Source organism: Dromiciops gliroides, chromosome 2 (assembly GCF_019393635.1).
Source record: "Dromiciops gliroides isolate mDroGli1 chromosome 2, mDroGli1.pri, whole genome shotgun sequence".
Lineage (NCBI taxonomy): Eukaryota > Metazoa > Chordata > Mammalia > Microbiotheria > Microbiotheriidae > Dromiciops > Dromiciops gliroides.
The window spans coordinates 494571591-494596827 of NC_057862.1; the positions used below are offsets into that span (position 1 = coordinate 494571591).

General features: G+C 38.0%; 2 pseudogenes; one reads left to right on the forward strand and one right to left on the reverse strand.

Annotated features, from left to right (window-relative positions):
- The window catches only part of LOC122739182, a 30671-nt pseudogene extending 14865 nt beyond the window's left edge, over positions 1–15806 (forward strand).
- Positions 12060–13938, reverse strand: LOC122742427 (annotated as a pseudogene).
- Positions 15807–25237: the final 9431 nt, after the last annotated feature.

Genomic DNA, 25237 nt, shown 5'->3' on the forward strand with positions numbered 1-25237 from the left:
ACTTAGATCCTCCTGACTCAAGGACCAGTGCTCTACTCCCTGTGTTACCTAGCTGCCCTGGGAGATATGCTCAAGTATTTAAAAGATTATCTCATAGAAGAGAGATTAGAATTTTTCTGCTCTACTCCAAAAGGTTTAATTAAGAGAAATGAGTCAAGAGAAGGTGTCACACTATCTTCTAAGATCTAGAGAGAGATTTTAGCTTGACATAAGTCAGGTGATGCCCTATCAGAGTTGTGCAAAAAAATGAAATGGTCTGCTTCTAGATGTAGCAGGTTCTTCATCATAGGGAATTATTCAAGGGAAGAAGAGATTGTTGCTAGTTAGGGATGGATTACTTGTTGCTTGTAGAGAAGATTCCTGTTCTGGTAGGTGTGATATTGGATGTTCTCTGAAATATTTTGTTGGAACATAGATTTTTTATTTGGACAAGTAGGAATTTGAAATCAACCATCTTGAAAGAGGACAAGAACACAGAGTTATACTTCCTGTCTTGGCACTGGCAATGAATGTCCTGAATAAGATAGACGAGCCAAGGAAGTAGCCCTCTGTTGCTGAAGTCAGCACTTGTCTTATAGTCCATAGCAGTAACCAAATCATGCAAGTGTCCAGAGACCTGGGCTGTCAAACCCCAGAAGATGTATCAACAAACAATGGCATAGAAACATTGCTAAAAATGCTAATGGGGGAAAAAAGGAAGCCAGCTGCTTGACCACATCATAATTACAAAAACCTTGTGCATTCAATACTTCCATTCAGACTCGTTGGTGAAATTATATCTCATGTGGGAATTGAGAATTATTCGTATTGTAACAATCTCCTTTGTTTATCATCGCCTATTGAGAAACTTCTCTCACTTTCGACAAACCAATAAATCCCATTGATGCTGCTGAACCATGATTAGCTGTGCTGAAAGGTTTGGCAGGGGGATAAGTCACACTACCTCTTCTCCAGTATGGTTCATACCTCCCCTCTCTGACTATGCTAAAGCTTCCTTTATTCAGTGGAGTGCTCAGTACCATGAAGTATCTGCATAAGCACCAAGAGCAAAGATGCATTGGATGAACTTTCTGATGATACAGGCTCTCAGAGTATGTAAATTCCAGCTACAACCCTGACTTAGCATCCCTCTTTCCATAAGTTTAGGAATTTGAGTGTCTAGGGTAGGAGTTGAGTTGGGATATATGTTATAGGGGCTGGAATTGGTACACGAAATCTGAATTGGGGTCTTTGCTTCATCACTTAATGGATTTTAGGATTGGTCTGGAGCAAATGACAATCTTTGCGCCCCTCCCATGAGAGGAAAGTGATGTGCAGAAGGATTATGTCACTGGCATTTCTCAAGCATTTTACTATGTATGAAGTCCTGTGCTTACACTGGGGATGAAAAAGAAGCATAAATAATACCACCATATAAGAAGCCTACATTGTAATTGAGGAGACAGCATGTAAAGAAGTAGGTACATACAAGATTAATACAGAATAATTTCAAAGGTGAAAGCATTAGCAAGAGGAGGGAAGTGGTAGGGGGAAGCCAGAGAGGGGAGTCCAGGAAAGGATTTCTGCAGAAGCTGAAATTTGAGCTGAATCATGACACAAGACAGGGAAACAAAGAGGCAGCAGTGACAAGTGTATTCCAAGAATGGGGCATAGCCCTTACAAATGGATAGAAATGGCAAATGAAATTGCAAATGTGAAAAAATGCAAGTAGACAAGTAGCCAATTCTATAAAGATTTATTAAGCACTTACTAAGTACCAGGCACTGGGGATACAGAAAAGAAAAAGACAGTCCCTGCCCTCAAAGAGTTTACAATCTAATGGGGAAAGATAGTACACAAAAGGAAGCTGAAAATGAAGGAGAGAACCAAAAGATGCCTAGCAAGGGGGCCTGATGTTCTTAATATCAAAACCTAGCAGAGTCAAAGATGGATAATGGAGAGTTACCTAGATAATTTTGTGGTCTTCATAAAGGAAGGCTTTAGGGGGAGTTTATTGTTCTGCTCCTCGGCCCTCCAAACAGATGAACGAGATATGGCTGAATCATAGATTTTGTGGGGGGAAAAAAGTATAAAATTACTCATGTAGGAAGAGGTCTGTTTACAAAAATCTTTAAATTCCAAACAAACGATTTTATATATGATTCTAGAGATAATAAAGATCAACTGGAGCCTAATGAGTATGAGACTGACATGGACAGACCTAGAACCACACTTCTGATACTGTGTGACCTTAGGTAAGTCATTTACCTTCCTGAGGATTGTTTCTCCAGGTATAAAATTGGAAGGTTGTACTAGTTAGTCTCCGTGATCCTATAGAGTTCTGTATATATATTCCTCCTATATTCCTTTGTGAACATGCTACCCCAGTCACTTGTCATGATGTGTGGGTGACTCTGGGTTCTCAAAGGCTACGCATATAGAAGCCATGATCACCCATCACCTACTAGGGTGGAAAGACTTCATGTGTGGGCCTAGTGATAAACTTGTCATTCAAATACTAATTGCAAGAAAGTCAGCAACCAGGTGCCAAATATTTTGGCCATGACTGCTTAAGAAGGATAAATCCTAACATCTGAAAGGGTTCTGATCTATTTCTGTGGAGGGATTAAAAACATTGACAATATAAAATTAACTTAGATGAATTTGGGTTAGAAGTGAGTGGGAAATAACAATTTAAAAGTTATGGGGGTTCAGAGGGGAAAGAAACCAAGACTTTTTGCTGTGAGACAAGGGAAGGCTCAGGTAGGTTTTTTATAAACAACTACTATTTGAGATGGGCCTTAAAAGATAGCTATGTTCTTAACTAATAGAGAAATCATACAGACATTTTAGGAGGAGTAGAAGCGAGAGCAAGAGGTGAAAGAATGAAACCATAGAGTCTAAAGTCTCAAAGAAATCCCAAGACATTTCTGATGTTCAATCAAAGTAAATTGATTAGGGGCAGCTAGGTGGCACAGTGGATAGAGCACTGGCCCTGGATTCAAGAGAACCTGTGTTCAAATCTGGCCTCAGACATTTGACACTTACTAGCTGTGTGAGCCTGGGCAAGTCACGTAACCCTCACTGCCCCACAAAAAAACAAAACAAAACAAAACAAAACAAAAAACAAACTAAATTGATCACTGAATTGAGTACCCCAGTCCTCAAAAAGACCATGGTGAATTCCACTCAGCTAAACATCTGTCTTCTTGGCTTGGTGTAAAACCCAAAGAAACCCTTTTAGGTAGTGACTAGGGTGGTGGTGGTTTGCGTTGAAACATAAAACCAAGACTAACATGTGGGTGATATAACCACTGTCAAAGTTTTTAAACAAAACAATGACAAAATTAAGATAATGGAATGACTACTTCTTTGACTTGCAAGTTCCATTGTAGAAGTGTGTCCTTAGCCTCTTCTGTAATTGATTATCCCCTTCTTTTTTCTGAATTGTTGATATTTTTTCATTAAAATGAACAAATAAGACATGGTAATCTACTCTCAACCCTTCTGTGAGGCCTGCTCTGATCCCACTCTGCTGAGAATGTTCTCTCCCTCCTCAAGTTCTTCAACTTTCATTATCCTTGATCAACTTAATGGTATTTTGTCTAATAGTTATTTTATTATTGGGTCTGGGCTAAGAGGTAGTGAAATGTCATGAATGATATTGGGGGAGTTCAAATACAAGTTCTACCATTTACTAGCCCTGCACAAATTACGTTCTTGGGGCCTGAGTATCTTTAGCTATAAAAGGGGTTAAGTTACAGGGCTGCTCTGGAGCTTAAAGGAGATTTATGTGAAAGGGCTTTGGAACCTTCAGTCAGTATTTAAATATGAATTATTATTATTGGAGATAGGGATTGTACTTTATTTGAGCAACAAACATTTATTAAGGAACTATCATATGCTGAGGAGCCAAAGGTATTAGACTAGGTGCTGGGAATAAAAAGCTTACATTCAATTTGAATAGATGCATGTAGTTACTTTTGTATGTCCTCCTCCTCCTCCTAAACTTCCCCTTTTCATAGCTGAATTTGGTTGTTCTGTCATTTCAGTCATGTCTGACTCTTCATAATCCCATTTGGAGTTTTCTTGGCAAGGATACTAGAGTGCTTTGCCATTTCCTTCTCCAGCTCATTTTACAGATGAAGAAACTGAGACAAACAGGGTTAAATGACTTCCCAGGGTCACAAAACCAGTCAATGTCTGAGGTTAGATTTGAACTAAAGAAGATGAGTTTTCCTGACTCCAGGCCCAATACTCTTTCCACTGTGTCACTTAACTGCTCCACATTTGTGGAATTGAAATTTTGCCTGTTTATAGATCATCTAAATTGCACCATGGGATAAGCAAAGTCTTATGAACTGAAGAAGGAAGGTTTTGGATAAAACACTGGTGAGTTTGGTACCTACTTTTCTATTTCTTTGGCTTTAAAAAGCAAATATTTTAAACTGTCTTGGAATGATGTCAACGTTTTTGCCACTGGGCATCAAGCCTTCACAATCCAGGAAACAGATTTTTAAAGATGAGTTGGCTTCTCTGAATGTTGGGTCATATACAAACAGTGTCATTTTCAGTTGGTGCAGGTCAAGCCACTGTAAATAAAATTGACAAAGTGCTAAAAGGAGGAAAGATCCTGGAAGCATTTTTGAATAGCAATACATTTTGCCCTTAACTCATTCAGTCCTCATCAGTCACTCTCAAGCAATTTCTATCAGTGACCACTAAAAATGGATATTTATCTTTTATTTGCCTGGTTCATCTTTAACAGTCCAGAGAAGAAAATGTAAGATAAACAGCAGATTCCTCAGGAGAAAGACATCAAAATATCATCTCCCCTGACACTCAGACTGATGTATTAGGCTGGTCAGTAGGATAAAACAAAATATAAACAAACAAATACACAAAACAACCCCTGTTCCCCTCCTTGATTCTCTTTTCAATAATGTCAAAAGGGAAGATATGGACAAATGATGTCACCTACCACTAAGCTGGGTGGTAGAGTCCAAAAACCGCTGGAATTGGGATTGAAAAGACATGATTTTGAGAATTGGCTTCTTCACCACTGAAAACTAGTCAAATATCTTTGGCCAAGCTTCTTTGTATTTTAAGATCTGGCTTCCTTACCTGCCAAACAGGGTTATTGATACTTCTATTAGCTATTACACAAAGTTTTGTTGCTATTTTTTTTGTTGTTTCCAGAAGGGGAAAGAAAAGTGCTTTGTAAAGAGTAAAGTACTACATAAATGTAAATTATCCATGTTAACTTCAGTTTCTGCTATTCAGGGAAACTCAAAGCAATGGCTTACAATGAAACAGGATGAATTGGGAGTAGGGGAAGCAAGTATCTGGTTACTCTGATGCTACTGCTTTGAAAAGAGGCAATAAAGAACTGCTAAAAGGAAGAAAGATAATAGTTTTTGAGACACTCAGAAGTTCACAGGTGACAAAAAATCTAATAAAGCAACCAGTAGCAAAATCTATGGTTTCAAATGCCAATGTAGCCCATGTAAATTCTGAAAATCTTTACACCAATTCCAACTCTCACAGAGAAATATCAGGTGTTGGGGCAGCTAGGTGGCTCAGTGGATTAAGCACCAGCCCTGGCTTCAGGAGGATCTGAGTTCAAATCCGGCCTCAGACACTTGACAATTCCTAGCTGTGTGATTCTGGGCAAGTCACTTAACACAAATTGCCCCACAAAACAAACAAACAAACAAAAAGTTATGAGAGAAATATCAGGTGTTGGCACAAGGCTTCATTTTTAATCCCTTCCCCAGAATACTAGGGGTAGCTCTGAGAAACTAGAGGATGATTTTTCTATATAATATAATCCTCTCTCTCTCTCTCTCTCTCTCTCTCCATATATATATATATATATATATATGTATGTATGTGTATGTGTATATATATATATGTGTATGTGTATATATATGTGTGTGTGTGTGTGTATATATATATATATATATATATATATATATATATATATATATATATATATATATATATATATATAATCTCTAGAGTTTATCTGTTGAGAAACAAGTTAATCAACCAGCCTTCAGGAGATTCTAGAAAGAGGCATTTTTACTAAGGTAATGGAATAAGAGTAGTTGATATAAGATCCCACCAAGAGTGTGATATACTCTTCTGCAGATTGTGGCATATAGTTTCAAGAAAGTTCATACATATTCCAAGGAAAAGTAATCTCAAATATAGAGAGTAAATGTGACAAAGTGGTAACTAAGAGCTCTTGTTTGCTGAAAGTTCTTTTCTCTGATTTATGCGATACTTAATAAGTTCCCCTTAAGCATGAGGAATCTGGGCCTTGTCTGTCCTTGGCTTCCAATACATGAATTGCTGATAGCTGCTGCTGTCCTTGGAGAAGGGGTGTAATACTAGGATGCTGGTGAGAAGAAGGGAAATCTGAAATTCTCTTGACCTACAGAGAAGCTTGCAAGTTCCTCCTCCAGCCAATGGGAAGGTATGTGGCAGAAAAGACCTATGCCAAGGCCAGAACTGAGGCTTCTCCTTTCCCTCTCCCCAGCGTCTTCCTCAAGAATCTGAAGACTGATTTCTTCCTTGACTCAATGCCCACTGGAACTCACTGATTCTAGCTAACTCGGTGCTTTTATACAGAATGCAGAATGCAGCAAAATTTCTCATTTTTTGGATCAGACTTGTGGTCATTTCATTTTATCAAGTGGCTCTCAAAGACTTTTCACACTTAGTGTAAGGACTATGATTTATTTATGTACTGAGGTGAAATTCTTTATATCTATATACTTCTGTTTCTATCATATATGAGTATCTCCTATGTAGGAGAAGGGCAAGGGAATAAATATTTTTTATAGCACCTATGTGCCAGGCAATGGGATAAACACTTTACAAATATTCTCTTATTTGACATTCACAACAACCTTGCAAGTTAGTTCCTGTTATTATCTTCATGTTCCAGTCAAGGAAACTGAGGCAGACAAAGGTTAACTGACTTGCCCTGGATCACACAAAACTATCTGAAACCAGATAGGAATTCATGTCTTCCTGACTCCAGGCCCAGTGTTCTATCCACTGTACCATTTACCTGACTCATGTACGTGCCCTTGTCTCCTCTGACACTACAACCATTTTAATATAGGTCCCCAATACCTCACATAGGGAAGTGTTGCAATAACCTGCTGGTTGGTCTCTCTGGTCTCTCTGCTTCTCCAGTGCATCTTTTGTTCAACCATCTGACTATTCAGTAAACTCCAGTGGCTTCTTAGTACCTTCAGCTTTAAATTTAAAAATATTTTGTTTATTTTTTAAAGCCCATCATAACATAGCACCCTTCTTCGTTTCCAGTTTTCTTATATCTTATTTCCCTCCATGTCCTCTGTAATCCAAGGATACTGGACTCCACCCAACATTCCATTTCCAGACTTTGAGCATTTTCATTGGCTCTCCTCCATGCCTGGATTTCTCTCCAACTCCTGGCTTCTCTGGCTTCCTTCAAATATCAGCAAAAGTTCTACCTTCTGCAAGAAGTCTTCCACAGTTCTCCTTCATGCGCATGTCTTCCCTTGGAAAATACCCCCATTTATACTGTCTAGATCTTATTTTTCATACATAGTAACTTTTTCTCTCTCTTTTTTTCTATTTTGCGGGGCCATGGGGGTTAAGTGACTTGCCTAGGGTCACACAGCTAGTAAGTGTAACGTGTCTGAGACCAGATTCGAACTCAGGTACTCCTGAATCCAGGGCCGATGCTTTATCCACTGTGCCATCTAACTGCCCCCTCATACATAGTAACTTAAATGCTATCACTCCCATTAGACTGGCAGCTTATTGACAGCAGGACTTCATTTGTTTTCTCTGTATCTCCAATGCTTGGCATAGTGCCTAACATATAGTAAGTGCTTAATCAATTCAAGCATAATCATTGACGTTACAGGATGTGTGGAAGAAAGTGGTTTTTACTTGTTTGAGAGAAATAGTTCAGCAACTGAAGAGTTAGTTTTTCTTGTGATGTAATTAATGATTGCCCTAGCTTATGTCCTTGTGCACCTAAGTGTAATGCCAAGTCAACATTTAGTTGATATCTGATTAATGATCTACCGTATATAATTCTGTGTGTTTGCTTTTTGGATTGTCACTTAGGACAAGCAGAATTCACTCTGCCTGATTGTATCTTTGCTTAATGTTGCAGGATCTCTATTTGGTCCACCCCTCACTAAGCAGAGAACACTTCCCCAAAATTCCATTACAGTGAAAGATCTATTCTATAACTGGGAATTATATTGAGATATAGTATAGATTCAATGTCTACCAGAGGGAAGTGCCTCTCACCATTAATATGATAATCTTGGAGGAAAGGAATGGGCTTTTACTCCACATTGACCTTATTTGACTGTTCTCATATTGTTTAATTCAAGCCAGAAGAATGTCAAGGTACACACTGTTTATTCCAGAGTACATTGATGTGATGCTAGATCTACAAACAGAAAAAGCATGACCAGAATAAGAAAAGTCATTTTGACTTCATTGAAACAGAACAGAAGATTTAGAATTTTCAGAGGAAGAGAGAAGTGGTCTGTGTTCACAAGACATAAACACTTTTTTATACAGTTGGAATTTGCTGCTTCTGGAGTTGCCCAAATAATGCAATAGAATAGCTTTGTTCTTCGTGATATATCACTGTTAGATTAGCTTGGCCCCCCTCTTGCCACCAGAGGCTGTGAAAGTTGAAATGACAAGATTTATAAACAGATTGGTTATGTGGGATGAGTATGAATAAAGAATCAAAGATTACATTGATTTTTCTTTTGAACTTCAGTGACTGAGAGGACAGTAGTGTCCCAGATATTTACTGGAAAGCTAAGAATAAAGGAAGGTTTGGAAGAAAATATTATAACTTCTGTTTGGGATATGTTGAGTTTAAGATGACTACAGGAATTCAGGTTGAGATGTCCAAGAAGCAGCTGTAGTAATGGGACTGGAACTCAAGAGAGAGGTCAGGGCTGGATATATCCATTTAATATTCATCTGCATAGAGATGATAACTGAACCCATGAGAGTGGGTTCATCAACAAGTGAGATATAAAAGACAGAAGCAAAGGCCATAGATGAACATAAAATGATGAAGTCCTGTAAAAATCATGACAGGAGTGCTGCAACTCAGAATTAGCAGAGGCTGCTGAGGACCCAAAGGTCAAACAAAAAAGGCTTTATTTAGCTATATTGGATATAAGTAGCAGGATAAAAAGTGATAGAATGGCTATTGAGCAAGAATTGGATGTTTATAATTCCTGACAAAGAGCAAGTAGAGCCGATAAATTCTCATTTTGCTTGTCAGAAGAATGACCTTTGCACTATAAATGACAGAACAAAAATAGGTAACAGTGAATTAATACTCAAGACAAGTAAGTATATGGCACTAAGAGCTACTTAATTGCTTTTGATAAATTCAAGTCACCTGGCCCAGATGAATTGCACTTTTAAGTATTTAAAGATCTGGTGGGTGTGAATGAAACACAGCTAGTGAAATCTGAAAGACTGTAGGAAATAAAGTAGATACCTTAGGACTATATAAAGGTAAATTTGTTGGTTTTCTAAACTAGATAGACAACAGAGTCTGAAAAATATAGGTCACTGAGCTTGAATTTAATTTCTGGGAAAAGCCTGAAACAGATCATTAAAAAGAGGATGGAAGAAAATAAACATTTATTAAATACCTACTATGTGTCAAGAACTGTGCTGTCTTTTCAAACATTATCTCATTTGATCCTTTTTTTAATCAAGGTTACTAAACTAGTAGATGAGGAAAATTATGATTATTTAGTTTACATAGATTTTTAGCAAAGTAGTTGTTGAAGTTTTTCGTAGTTTTTTTGTGCAAAAGACTGAGAGATGTGGACTACCGAATTGTTGTTGTTGTTTGTCCTTCATTCTCAAAAACGCCATCAAAGGGGAGACCAACAATTTCTTTCCAGAAGTGTCTTCTGTGGTTTTAACGAAGATGAAAGAAATTGCCAAAGCTTACCTTGGGAAGACTGTTAGAAACACTGTAATAAAAGTATCAGCCTGATTCAATGATTCTCAGTGTCAGGCCAACAAAGATACCGAGAACATCACTGATCTCAGTGTGTGACAAATCATCAATGAGCTGGGCACTAATGCTATTACTTCTGACTTGGACAAAAAGGTTGATGCTGAGAGAAATGTGCTGATCTTTTACCTTGGAGGCAACACTTTTGATGTCTACATTCTTACCCTTGGATATGACATCTTTGAAGTCAAGTCCACCATAGGGGATACCCACTTAGGTGGGGAAGACTTTGATAACTCTATGGTCAGTTATTTAATTTTGAGTTCAGTCAAAAGCATAAGAAGGATGTCACAGAGAACAAGATAATTGTTTCCTTACTGTGCTCTGCTTGTGAACATGAAAAGCATAACCTCTCTTCCAGTACCCAGGGGAGTATTGAGATTGACTCCCTCTATGAAGGTATCAACTTTACAGCCCTTAACCTGTGCCCATTTTGAAGAGTTGAATGCTGACCTCTCTGCAACACACCAGGCCATTTAAAGAAGACTCCATTGGATGCCTAACTAGATAAATCACAGATTGTGGACATCATCTTGGTGGGTGGTTCCACTCACATTCCCAAAAGCAAAAAACAAAACAAAACAAAAAAACTTCAGTAGAATTTATCATTGACCATCAGCTTAACAAGAGTATTAATCCTGATGGTGCAGCTACCCAGGCTACCATCTTCACTAGAGATAAATATTGAAAATGTGTGTGATTTGCTTCTTTTTAATTTTTAAAAAATGTTATTCATAGTTGAATCTGAAGAATCAAAAGTTAGCATATTAGTTTAAATTCACCAAGATTACAATTTTTATTTAAAGTGTTAATAATTTATGATATAATACAAACCATATAGATGCATTTCTATTAATAGATATTCCTGAATATGTTGTTCTAAAGCAGTGAGTCTAGTCCCCAAGTATGTGGATAGTAAAAATGGAACAGATTTGTAAGTTAGGGCTGTGCTAATAGATTATGGGTTAATTTCCCTAACCCCATCGAAGATGTTTGCAAAGATCTTCCTGTTTCAAAGTGAATTTTAAAATGTCAATTCAACAGTTTCCTGGAACTGGGAAGGTGGTCAGAGGCTGGAGTTAAATGCCCTGTTCCAATGAGATCCAAGATTTAACCAAGACTTGAGTGTGGGTAAGCACAATGACTGCCTAGCAAAAGGGGCAGAACACAGAGCCCAAATTCAATGACATTTTTTATGCCTTATAAAAGTTTAGTAACCGTTGTTACACTATGGAATAATCTAACATGGAGTACATTTCTAAGGTTAAAAAAGTTAAATCAAATAAATATGCTAAAACCCCTTTCCATTGCACTAGATATGAATTTCAGTTTAGCCAGTCTAACACTGAGGCATATCTTAGCCAGACACAGGACATTCAAATAAGTACTGACAACCTCAAATTGTCCCTTCCTTCCAGAACACCCATGTATCTCCAACTCATGGCAAAAGTGAGAATGTGCTCTGGCTCTAGATTCAGGAAGACCTGAGTTTGAATCTGGACTCAGACACTTAACACTTACTAGTTGTGTGACCCTGGGCAAGTCACTTAACCCTTATTGCCCCACAAAAAAAATGAGAACATACCAACATTATTTGATCTTGAATATATGTACAGTTCTCCAGCAACACCAGGGACAACATGAGAAGGGCACTCTTTAAAAATAAATAAAATTAATTGGAGGGATAGAGTTTGGGGAGGTTTTAGTAGTTCTAACATTACTCTTCTTTTATCTTCCTCCATCCCAACCACATAGGGGTAAGACTCTACACAGATAGATGGGTAGTGATATCTCCCTAAGTCACAGAAATACCACAGAAGTATCATCCCCAGTAATAACAACAGAAATAAACCCAAAACAATATCCCCTTCTTGCTAAGGAGAATAGGAAGCCACTAGAGAGCCAAAATATCTCTAGGAACTGATGGAGAGACTTGGGACTTCCCAAAGGGAGAAATGCTGCAGTTGTAGGTTAGAGGTAAGCAGGGGGCCTGTTCTCATCTGGCTCCTTCCCAAGCCATGAGGCCTTCCAATAACTTGTCATTGTCTATTGTTGTGGAATAAGAAAACTTCATTTATGTCTTTCAAATCCCATCTCCTTAAATTTGTTCATTAACTGAAAAAATTCTGTCTTTTCCTTTGAACACTGGTACATTTCCAAAGCTGCTTCTACCATAATGGGATCAAAGCCCTTTTCACAGAACTGTGCAAGTTGCAAACATATAGTCAAGAATCTGCTCTATATTTTCTCCTTTCTTTTTCATAGCTTTCAAGACAAATTCATATAAATAGCCCATGTATCCACCATCTCCACACAATGCCACCTACTGGCAGACAGTGCTTACATGTCTGAATAGATCTGTGGACTTGAACCCTGGGGACAACTGGGGGTATTGGGCACTTGAGATATCCCTGTCTTGTGAAGCATGAACATCAGCATGGTATTTGGAGGTTATAAGTCTTCTGTACACACTGACAAAACAGACAAGGCAGGCAAGTGGGATAAGGAAGGTACTGTTGGTGTCTCCTTGCCATGGCCCAATGTAAAGCTGAAAATCCCACTCTATGGTGTCCATTGAGTTCGCTAGCATTGTTCTGGGAGCAGAGATGTAAGGAATTGGGGAATGTTACTGTGGGGGCAGGTAGTGCTGTGAAAAGTGCTTATAGGCTTTATGTTTTCTTGCTATCAAGTTTGAGGAAGGAAAGAAACAATATTTCTATCAGCAGTGTTAAGAGGGAGGGACACTTTGGAAGGCAGTGATATCTTTTCACATTCACCTAGATGTGGTAAAGTGATAAAACCACTGGGTTTGTAATGGGGCTTAAAATCCAGTGAAGCCTGTTCCAGGGATGCCTAGATATCTTGGTCCTACAACATAGACCCAGTGCCTCCTTTGGAAAAGTTATTGTCTGAAATCTGGGCCACAATAGGTCCAATTGTGCCAACACTAATGTTTCTCAGTTCCTCTTTCTCATCAATGGCGTTAAGTTCTATTTTATCAATTGGGTCCTCTTCACATTCAAAGCCATTGGGGTTGAAGTCTGCTTTTGTATGTGGTGGGCTAAAAACCTTCTGTTTTATGGCATGGCACTGCTGCTAAATACAGTATGGGATGAGAATATTGTTCTCTAAGTTGGCATGAATGGGGTTAATGATATGTGGCATTGTGGTCTGGCAGTGTGTCTGAGAAACCCATTTTTTGTCACCCAGGGCCACCCATGGAATTCACTTTAGCTTCTGCTTCGTCAGTCTTACCCTCAGCTTCCCATTGAGCTAACTGTATTTTTTTAATGGCTTCTACCCACTCTATTAGTTTTTCCCCCCGGGAAAAGTCCTATTGTATTTCTCTGACAGCTTATAAACAGTCAAGGAAATTCAAGAAGAATCCAATGAATAGATTAATGTTAGCTGGTGTTTTGAATTTGTATCTTAAATGGGACATCATCAAAGTAACTGAAAGTACTATAAAAATCTGAACACAACTTATGAGAAGTCACTTAGAATCTGAGCACCCCCAAAGACATTGAGGCTGGGAAGGTATTGATGCCAGACAGCAGCCATCTAGTCTGGGTCCCTGTAGAATTTACAGCAGCACTTAGGGAGAATGAGCTGTGTAGGCACCTACTCTGTCCTCTTACTGCTTTTGGATGTCATTCCTCTTTCCCTTGGTTTTGAAACTGCTGGTGGAATTTTAACAGCATTGTTCAAATACAATGACAACATATGTACCAAGCAAATCAGAGACCTTTACTACCTACTCAGACAACCATCCTGGTTTACTGGTATTCAGGTTTAAGAAAGTGAGAGAACAATGACAAAAGGTAACAACACTCTTGGCAAGTTTGAGCTCACAGGAACCCCACCCCCACCCCCATGGATGTTCCTCGATTGAAGTAACATTTCACATTAATGCAAATGGCTTCTTCCATGTATCTGCTGTGGATCAGACCACAGTCAAGGAGAATTAGATCACCATTACCAATGACAAAGGTCATCTGAGCAAAGAAGACATTGAGTGTGTGGTTCACTAAGCTGAGAGATACAAGACTAAAGATGAGAAGCAGAGTGATAATGTATTTTCCAAGAATTCACTTGAATCTTCTGCATTCAACATGAAAGCTACAGTAGAAGATGAGAAATTCCAAGACAAATTTGGTGGTGAAGACAAACAGAAGGTTCTTGACAAATGTAATGAAATAATCATTGGATCACAAATAATCATGGATAACAACCAGACAGCTGAGAAGAAAGAATATGATCATCAGCATAACAAATTGGAGGTCTGCAACTCCATCATTACTAAACTGTACCAGAGCATAAAGGGTGTGTCAGGAGACATGCCTGATGGGTTCCCAGGGGTTGGAACATCCCCATGTGGAGTTTCTTCCTCTGGACCCACCACTGAAGGGACTGAACTAAAAGCACAAGAAAGGGCATCACACATGGATTTCCAAATTGAAGTTCTCAAATTTTTATCCAAGGCTGGCAATTTACAAGTAACATTGATGCTATTGTGTAAGTCTGTGCATTTTCAATACTTGAATGTGTTCAGAGGTAGAGAGGTCAACAACATTGTACTGAACCACACAGCTTCTTTTTGGAGCTTTTATATACCTTAAGAGTTTAGTAAATTCATCAAATATAAATGAAGGTTTCACAATATATTCGAATTCCATCCTTTTAGGTCATTCCATTTCTATTTTGAAGTGTAGGATTGTTTAATCCATTCTAAAAGCCCTGTGGAGAAATATTTTTGTTTTATTTTTGGTTTGCTTTCAGATAGGACCTGTGATTTTATTGTTATAGGTACCATCCAGTGAGCCAATTCCCTCTACCAAAGCTAGTTGGTGCCTGCTCTACAATTTATAATCTTAGGGAGTTACCTGAGGACCTAGATATTAAATAAGGATCACATGGCCAGTATGTTTAAAGGGGTGAACTTGGAACCAGATATTCATAATTCTGAATTGGGTTCTCTATCCAGTATGCTTTATATCTTTCAGTTTATATATGAAAATTTAAATTTTGAGGCCAAAGGTCAAAACTTATCTTCCAAATGATGAAGTTAAAGTCTATAAAGTTATAGGGTAATAGATAAATGATCATCTTCATAATGCACAGATTAGATTGTCATATCTTTTGTCAGAAATTGGTCAGTATTCATTTGTTCTCTACGGGATGGTGTAATGACAAGGGTTCTAGACTCTGAATGTGGTTATAATACTCACAATGTCTATCTCACAAGGTTTCTATGGGGATCAAATTATATAAAGTATATATGTATAAAGGGGAGTTAACCACAGCTAGCCCCTTCTCCATGTCTGCAGTGGCTCAAGCACATTCTATGGAGTATCAAACCTTTGTCCTGGAAGCAACTAGGAAATCATGCACTCAGGACTTGTCACTTTCAAACAACACAGAAAAACGTGGGGTTGGAGAGGGTCAAGACAAATTTGAATTCTGTTCTCTGACTCTGTCTTTTATTTTCTCTTTAAAACGTATAATATAGGACTTGCTGGCTTTTTGTTTCTGCTTCTCTGTCTCTGTTTTTCTCTGTCTTTGTCCCTGTCTCTCTGTTTCTGTCTGTCTGTCTATTTGTGTCTCTGTGATAAAGGTTGAAGTATTCCAAAGCCCTGGCACAAATGGCCATTATTTACACAAGGCAACCCTAGCAGGGGCTTGGCTAGATGAGTTTGAGACTCAGATTTTGGCTTCTGCTTTGTGTTCCTTACCCTCACAATAGGCCCCGGGAAACAGAAATCCTAAAATATATGTATGTTTCTAGCCATGGAGGCAACCTTGTGAGTATGAGTATTCCTCATAAGCCATCTGTACTTTAGCACAGCTACTACCATACTTCTTGGAGAAAATGACCACCAGCATTCAGAAGAGAAGTCCAAGTCCTGGTCTGGCTTGCCAGAAGATATAGAACTGGTTGGAATTATTTGGCCAGTATAGATTCATTTAGATCCTACATAGAGGTGGAACACTGATTTATCTCTCTCTCACACACACACACACACACACACACACACACACACACACATACTCACACACACACACTCACAAATGTCACTGTTTTGATATTTTAAGTATCAATTTCTTACAAGAGTATAAAAACAGATACATTACTATTCCGTGTGAGTCTTTTGTATGGAGGAGATAAATGACTGTTTTTACCTGATTTCCATTGTACATTAAATAACTTTCTATTTCCTTTTTGAAAGATGCTAATCATGAGAAAAATGTAAATAGTAAGTAATTTCCCCTAGAACTCTAGTAAAAACCAAGAAATTTTGAGAAAAAAGAATATAATTCCTCTGTAAAGTACCCAGGGACCCTCAGGATTAAATCTAGGATACATACATGAGTTAAGTGCTAGAAGCTCCTTAAGAGAAAGACCATGAATTCCCTAGCTCCTCTGGGCCAAGAAGTGGTTCTGTATTCTTAGACAAGGTGACTAGCAAAATGTAAAGTGCTTCATAAGCAACAATTATTATTCAAGGATAAAATAAAGCTCCTTAGTCTGATATCCAAGTCCCTCCACAATCTGGCTCCAGTCTAACTTTTCCTATTCCCCTCATCACCTGAGGTCTTCCCTCCCCAAATACCTTTTATTTAACAACTTGGGGTTTTAACATTAATTTGTGGTGCAAAAGATAGAGTGTTGGGCCTGGAGTCAGGAAGACCTGAGTTCAAATCTAGCCTCAGACACTTCCTAGCTGGGTGACCCTGGGCAAGTCACTAACCTTTTCACCTCAGTTTCACATTTGTGAAATGGAGGTAATGATACAACCTATCTCCTAAGATTGTTGTGGGGATCAAATGAGATAACAATTATAAAGCACTTAGCATAGCATTTGATACATAATTAGTTCTATGTAAATGTTAGCTATTATTATGATTTTCATTTATCCTGTACATAAATATGTATGCATATATTATGTATTACACATGTATATATGTTACAGGCATGAATGTACAATACATATATCTGCATATGTATACTGTATACTATATGTCTATATTCACACAAATGCACACATATACATATGTGTATATGTTTTGAATTGGAAGAGACTTTAGAGCTCTAATCCAACTCTCTCATGTTCCACATAAGGAAGTTAAATGATTCTCAAGATTAATAATTAGCAGGGCTGAGATTTGAACTCAGGTCTTCAGACTCCCAAACTATCACTTTTCATTATGCAACTGATTCTAGTCCATAAATAGCTTGTAGATATAGAGCTGGAAAAGACCTGAGGGTCACCTAATCCAACCTCCTCCTTATACATATAAGTAACTAAACTCAGAGAGCTGAAGGATTGGAATCCAGTCCCTCTCATTCCAAATCTAGCATTCTTTCTTCTGCTCTCCCAGGGTCATTAGTCATTATTTAAATAATAATAATAAATTAATTTCTCCCCTTACTACCAAATAGTAGTTTAACAGAGAACAAGACAGACATGTGGGCTACAGCATGTACAGTGTCTTCAGGAACATCTGATCACGTGGGACATGGAGATGCACACTTTGCTCTGTGTTCTTCCTGGATGGGGGCCAGTGATGTCTTTGGGCCACTTGGGATGTTTTCCTTTCACAGTATAATCACTAAGTCAACACCTGCAATGACATAAGCCCATGACTCACCTGACTGAATGGAAGGTCTCTTTAGGCCCAACTGCTGTGGGTAGAGTACATCTGTGCCATCCCCATAAATGAGCCCTTCTCGCCTCAGTCAGCACCACTACTGTTTAAAATGCAGGGCCCTCCTAAGAGGGTGAGGCCCGGCAGCTGGGCAGCAGCTTGGGTGAGTCATTTTAAAAAGCCCCTCTCACAGCTGGAGAGAAAATAGCGCTGGCACTAGTGGTATCCATTATGAAATCTGAAAAGTGCTTCTCTGGGCAGGAGGAAGAAAAAGTTCACCCAGCTGTCAAGTATTTGAAATGTAAAAATCCCAGACCCAAGGGGGGAGGGGGGCAGAAGACAGAGGCCACGTCAGAGGAAATTAAGCCTCCTCTGAGGCTTGAGGAAACCGTGGGCAGATGAGTTCACTTTGAGAAATCAATAAGGCTTTCAGAAGCAGGGGGAGAGCAAACAGTTCCGGGGAGGGGAAAAAAAAAAAAAAAAACAGGAGCTTGGATGGGTCTGAGAACTGAAATGCTCCTACCAACTACCAAGTCAGCCTACAGGACAGCAAGACTCCCCAGGCCTTTGGTTTTCTCCCAAGATTGCACTCTAGAATTACAGTATTGATCTACAAGGATAAAAAGGGGAGGAGGAAATGGTGCTTCCTGAAAGTCCAGGCTGTACTTCAGCTGGACTTTTCTTTTAAAGGATAAAACAAAAATGAGAATAGATTGGTCAACTACCAGGAAATAAAGAAATGAAACATAGCTGAGAGCTATAGATATATAGATAGATGATGCTCCAGATAAGAGATTCTTAACCTCTTGTGTGTCATGGACCCCTTCTCAGAACAATGTTTTGTTTTTTTGTAATGCAGAAAATCCACAGGATAATAATTATGTTGAAATACAGTTCTTAATACATATAAACATGTGTGTGTAGATGTTTATGTCTACACATGTATAATATGTATATGTGTGGATATATCTAGGAGAGAGAGAGAGAGACAAAATAAGAGAACATGGATCCCTGTTAAGAGTCAGTGCAATAGGGGCAGCTAGGTGGCGCAGTGGATAGAGCACCGGCCCTGGATTCAGGAGGACCTGAGTTCAAATCCGGCCTCAGACACTTAACAATTACTAGCTATGTGACTCTGGGCAAGTCACTTAACACAAATTGCCTCACAGAAAAAAAAAAAAAGAGTCAGTGCAATATATGTAGTTAAACTCATAGGTAAAGGCATCAAGTAGAAAGAGTGAGATTTTCTGTAATTTACCAGAATCACTCAATGACCCTCAGAGGGACTTTTTTTTTAATCTCCAAAATGAGAAGTTTTAATCTCTAATGCTCAGGTCTCTGTTCTAAATCAGAATCACAGAATCTCAACATTAGATGTGTGGTGTACCTGAGTAAAAATACCCTTCTAACTATCTGCAGGAAAGGGTCTTCCAATCTATTCTGGAAGATGCCAAGTTAGGTGGAAGCTACCATATTCCATGTTAGGGTAATTTAAACTGTTAGGAAGTTTTCCATTAAATCAAAGTAAACTTTCTTGATTTGACCCTCACTCTTTGGGGTCAAACAAAACCATACCAACCTTTCTTCCATATGGCAGCCCCTGAATTACCTGATGGTAATGATCATGCCTTATGAAGTCTAAGCCAAATATTACTAGTTCTGTAAACTATTCCTCACATGCCAGAGTCTTTAGTCCTTTCTGTACCCTTCTCCACTCTTCTCTAAACAATAAGTTGTTGCATTGGTATTAAAACTGAGCAAATAGCAGGAACCATGTGAATTTTCTCTCCCAACAGACAAGTCTTGGAAGAAGGCAGATGGGCCAAGAAGATCCAGTCCTATTCTTCCATCAAAATACCACTTCTTTCTGAGAAGTTCCCCTGGTCTGACTGTTGCCAAGAAATCATTGTAAATCTAATCTTGATGTTAAGTGCATCTTCAAGCTTAAATAGAATTAGCATATGGGAACTGTATGTGAAAGACTATTGAAAAGGCCTAAATTTAATCAAAAATGAAATCTTAATTTGCATTTTTCTCTGAGTGGCTTCAGAAAATCCTGTGCTCCAATATATACATACATAAGACCATAATGTATATTCTTACTCATCTGTCTCTGTTTACATATTCTCAGATCTTTCCTATACCTTCACCTGCCATCCTCTCTGTTCTCCCTCCTCTTTCTCTTCTCTCTGAGAGAGATAGAGACAGATAGAGACAGAGAGAGAATAAGAAAGATAAAGAAATGAGGAAGAGGAACGGGGGAGGGAGAGGAGGAGAAGGAGGGAGAAGAGGAGGAGGGAGAGACAGAGAGAGAAAGAAAGGGGAAGGGCATGGAGGGAGTATTAAAATGATTGCTATCTTCCAATATCTATATTTAAAATCTTGATAGATCTAAGAGTCTTTTCTGTAAATTAGCAATACTGATTCCACTAAACTAGTAAATCAGTTCCCTAGAATATCTTTCTAAACTTATTTTTTTTTAAGTTAAGGTGTTGTGTAATGGAAAGAGTAGTAAATTTGGAATCAAGTCAACCAGGATCTTATGATATAATCACTGAGTCAAAGAATCATTGTCTTTATAAACTACCCTGTGTGACCTTGGGTAAGCAATGTAACCTCTCTGCATTCCCCTTCTCCTCATCTGTAAAATTAAGTGGTTGGATGAGATGACCTTTGAGGTCTATTCCTTCTCTAAATTTGATGATCCTATTATGAATTTATTTCCAACCACCAAAATTGCCCTCAGACTTAAATTTTGTTGCACTGCATTGCCATCTAGTGGTCACATTGGCTAATATCAAGGGATAATTCCCCAAGGAAACCCTAAAAAACATACCAGACACCACTCCCCCCATCCCAGCCCCCACCATCACCACCATACTTTCAATTCAGTAATGTTGTGCTAGGTTTTAAAGGAAGATTAACTGGTGACTCTCTATCTTTTCTGACATCAGGTGCTTAAGGGGCATATAGTCTAATATTACATTTACATAACATTCTTGCTTTAAATATTTATACTATTTTTTCCTATTTGATGGAAAGAAGCTCTGCCTGACAGAACTTGTTATCAACAGGAAAATGAAAATAAAGATTCCAGTATGAATCTTGGAGCTTGGATCAATTCGCCTGCTATAATCATGGTCACTTAAGACTGCAGGCACAGGCAGCAATGCCAAGAAAATATATTATGCTGAACTTGCAAGCATTTTCTGCAGATGTGCTATGTGTATGAACTGCTGGGATTGGGAAGAAGGAGACATGAAGTGTGTTTATTGCTTCAAATGAAAATACAAGATGTAATAGAAGGAATTGATCACAAATGGGAGAACTGGGGGATGTCTGTGCCTTTGTGCTCAACAGCATACAAGCAAAAGCACCTAGGACTTGGTTTCAGTAGAGGACACAACATAGTAGGAGGAAGGGAGAGGAATGCTAAAGTGGGGGCATCAGGGTAACTGGACTCAAATTCTATATCTGTCACTTGCTCCTTCTGTGACTTTGGCTAAATCACTTAACCTTTCTTGGGCCACCCCCCCACCCCATTTGTCAAACAAAGAATTTGGATTAGATGGAACCTCTCATCTACTTCTAAATCAGTGGTTTGGCTTAATTTTCTCCTTTGGCTCTAAATTGATTTATGACCTTGAATAAGATACTTTACCTTTGTAAATGGCTCTTCTCCCTTCTATAAAATGAAGATTAAGGCCTTTCTTTTCTATATCACAGGATTCTCATGAGGACCAAGTAAAATGGGTTGTCCTGTGCTTTGAAAACTACTAATGTAAAGCATTATTATGACAGTAAATCTTCATTAATTCAGATCATTCATCTGGGCTGTATGGAATTAAAGTTTACCTTGCTATTAAGAGACAATCTACCTGAACAAGACTGTATTTCTATATGTATGGGTTCTGCAAGATATTCAGTGGAGGAGGGAAGAAGGAGGAGGAAGGGGAGAGGGTAATGAGAGGAAGCCTGAAACAAATAGTTACACGCAAATGATATCTCATGACAAATAATTATCAGTTCATTAAAATAAGTTCCCCAAGGGCATATACTATGGAAACACTTCATTAAAAATAACTCCCATTGCTGTAATGTGCTAATGTTTCCAAAGCATTTCTGTCACATCAATATTGTGTAAATATTATTATTCCCATTTCACAGATGGGATAACTCCTGCTAGGAGGAAAGAAAAGACTTGACTAAGATTACACACCTGGAAAATATAGAAGCCATTCTATAGTCTTCTGGCTCTATGCCCAAACAACTCACCATGGTGCCTTTTCTGCTTAGAATCAATTACTAAACATATCTGAAACCAAGACAATTACCGGTCAATGAAAATAGTATTCTATAATATATATATAAGTTCTTTGAGGTTAGGAACCCTTTTTTTTTTGTCTTCAGCACCTAGTAGGCATTTAATCAATGCTTGTTCGTTGAATAATTGATTGATTCATATTACTTCCTCTTCTCCAACTCAGATGTTGTAAAATACAATGTTTTGGAATTATATTAAAATGAATTATATTAAAATATTATTTGATTAATAAACATAATAGTTCACACTCAAGGAAGTACAGATTGAAAAAAAAAATATTAATTCAAGTGACACCTGAGACTATGAGGAGGTTCTTATCATGAAGCACCATGATACCAAATGACACTTTGATGTAGTCACAGAGCATGAATTCAATCTTGCCTCTGTTACTTTTTACCTGGGTGAGCTAGGTCAAACTATGTGAGCTCTTTGGTCTTCATCTTCCTTACCAGGGTATTCGATGAGGGCTTCAAAATAACAGAAGGATCAAGTGATATACTTGAGATCATATGGACTTTAAATGGCAAGGCAAGAATTCCAACCCTATTCCTCTAACTCCAAATACCATGTTCTTTATAAATCACAAATCACACTTTATTGGCTGGAATGCTGGGCTAAGATCAGCAAGAAATGTAATTGGGATGCATTTAAAGTGCTATATTTAGGTCTACATCATCACAAACACCTTATGTTGTTGACAGCACAGGTATCACTATTCTCAGTTTGCAGAGGAGGAAACTGAGGTACACAGAAACTTATTAAGAATATCAGGCCATCTAGTATAATCCATAACTGCACAAGAATAAGCTCTGCAGTATGCAACAAGTGATCATCCATCTATCCTGGCTGGAAAGGCTGCTACTGAGGATTTCAGTATCTCCTAAAGCAACCTATTTCAAGCTTAGATTTCACTAACTGTTAGGAATAAACACAATTCCTATTCATATAGCACCATAAGCTGTTCCTAATACTTACATACACCATTTACTTTTATCCTCACAACCATCCTGTGATGTAATTGCTCTTATTATCCCATTTTACAGATAAAGAAAAAGAGGTGCAGAAGTTAGGCCTTGCTTAATGAAATGAAGCAATTAAGTATAAAAAGCTCTAGATGTGGTCTGAACAAGGCAAAATACAATGGCACTTCTGACCTCCCTAGTCCTGGGAACCATGCATGCCTTTTCTCATTAGCATATGTGTCTATCATATCATGTTTCTGGCTCACACTGAGTTTCTATTTCAAATGAGCCATGCAATTTCACCCTAAATCCATTTGTGGAACTTTTATTTTGAACCCAAGTATGACTTTTACATTTGTCCCAGCATTACATTTTATTTCATTAGATTCAGGCCATCAGGATTTGGAAACTCAGCTTTGTGTCATCACTGAAAAAATGAGATATAATAAGCCTTCCTTCTACAGTATGTCTTTATCCTAGTCATTGATTTTGAACAGATCCCTGGAATACTGTCCACTAAAGCTCTAAATCAGTTGATACTGGATAATTAATGATTATGTTTTGGATCAGTATACTCAACTAGTTAGTTCTGTATTGGGCTAATCATTCTATTGCAGCTAGGTGGTGCCGTGGATAAAGCACTGGCCCTGAAGTCAGCAGGACCTCAGTTCAAAACTCACCTCAGACACTAGCTGTGTGACCCTGGGCAAGTCACTTAACCCCAATTGCCTTAAACATCCAGAACCATCTCTAGTCATCCTGATATATGGCTTGCCACTGGACTGAGACAGCTCTGGAGGAGAGAGTAAGATTGTTGACCTTGTACAACCCTCCCTCACTTGAATTCAATTCACTGTAGTCATGACTTCACCTCCTGATGTCATTGTCCTCTTCATGAATGAAGGACCACCACCAATAACAAAACAATCATTCTAGAATTTTGCCCACAACTCTACCTTTATAACAAGAAAAATTTGAAAGACTGTCAAATATAGGTATTCTATAGTAGTGGTGTCAAAAAAATCAAAATGGGGGCCATTAAAACCTACATGTTTCCCTGTGGACCACATGTTGACTCAGAAAACTATATATTAATATTATCTATGAATTATTGTATTTTTATTTATTTTGTGAAATACTTCCCAATGTTATTTTAATTGAGTTTGGGCCACACTCAAGAGGGTTGTAGGCTGTATGTAGTCCATGGACCATTTTTTTGACACCTCTGCTCTATAGCATCCTCCTATTCTACTAACTTGTTATCAATGAAGGCATATTGTTTCTTTTCGATCATTACATCATTTCCAAGATATTCAATATTTAGCCTTTTAATAGCCTCCTGGGAGTTTGTCCAGAATCAAAACTGAGCTCAGTGGTCTATACTTTAGAGATAACATTTCATCTCTCTTTTTGAGAAGTAGGTTACCTTTTATCCTTCTCCAGTCCTACAGCACATATTCCATTAGTTTATATATATATATATATGTATATATATATATATAATATACACACATATATACATATATGTGTGTATGTATGTATATATGTGTGTATATATATACATATAGATAGATATAGATATATAGATATCACTAACCATTGCTAAACAATCACATTTACCACTTATTTCAACGCAACCCAGTTGATGTGGACCTGGTGACTCGAGCTTAACAAAGGAACTTTTAATATATAATTATTGATCTTGAATTTTAACTCTTTTCTAGCAATTTGGGTTCCATCATCTCTAGACCATAAGTAATTCTTCTTGACATAGAAAAGAAAATCAAAATTAGTTGAGTGTTCCTGCTTTCTCTTTGACATCCGTTATTCTCATAATTACTGAGCAGTGGTCATTTCCCTCCAATAGAGCTAAAAAACCTTTTGTCTCCACATCTGTAAATAGTGGTGAATAGAGGGAAGATTAGTTTATCTAGAGTGACATATATCTGTAGATTCTACTGGATATACAAGTCATTTGAAAAATATCAAATTGTAGCAAATATGACACAAGACAGAAAATGTCAATGTCAGAGAGTCTGTAAGAAGAGTGGCAAACTAAAAAAAATCAAGGTAGTTTTATAGAATAGTGTCATATATAAGGGTTGGGCCAATTCACACATACATTAACATTGGAGATCCCAATGGCTAAATCCCCAAAGAAGTTAGAAGATAAAAACCCAGGTCCAATATATATTAATGTGTTCATAGAACTATTGTTGTTTTTGATCTTTGTCCTTCAAT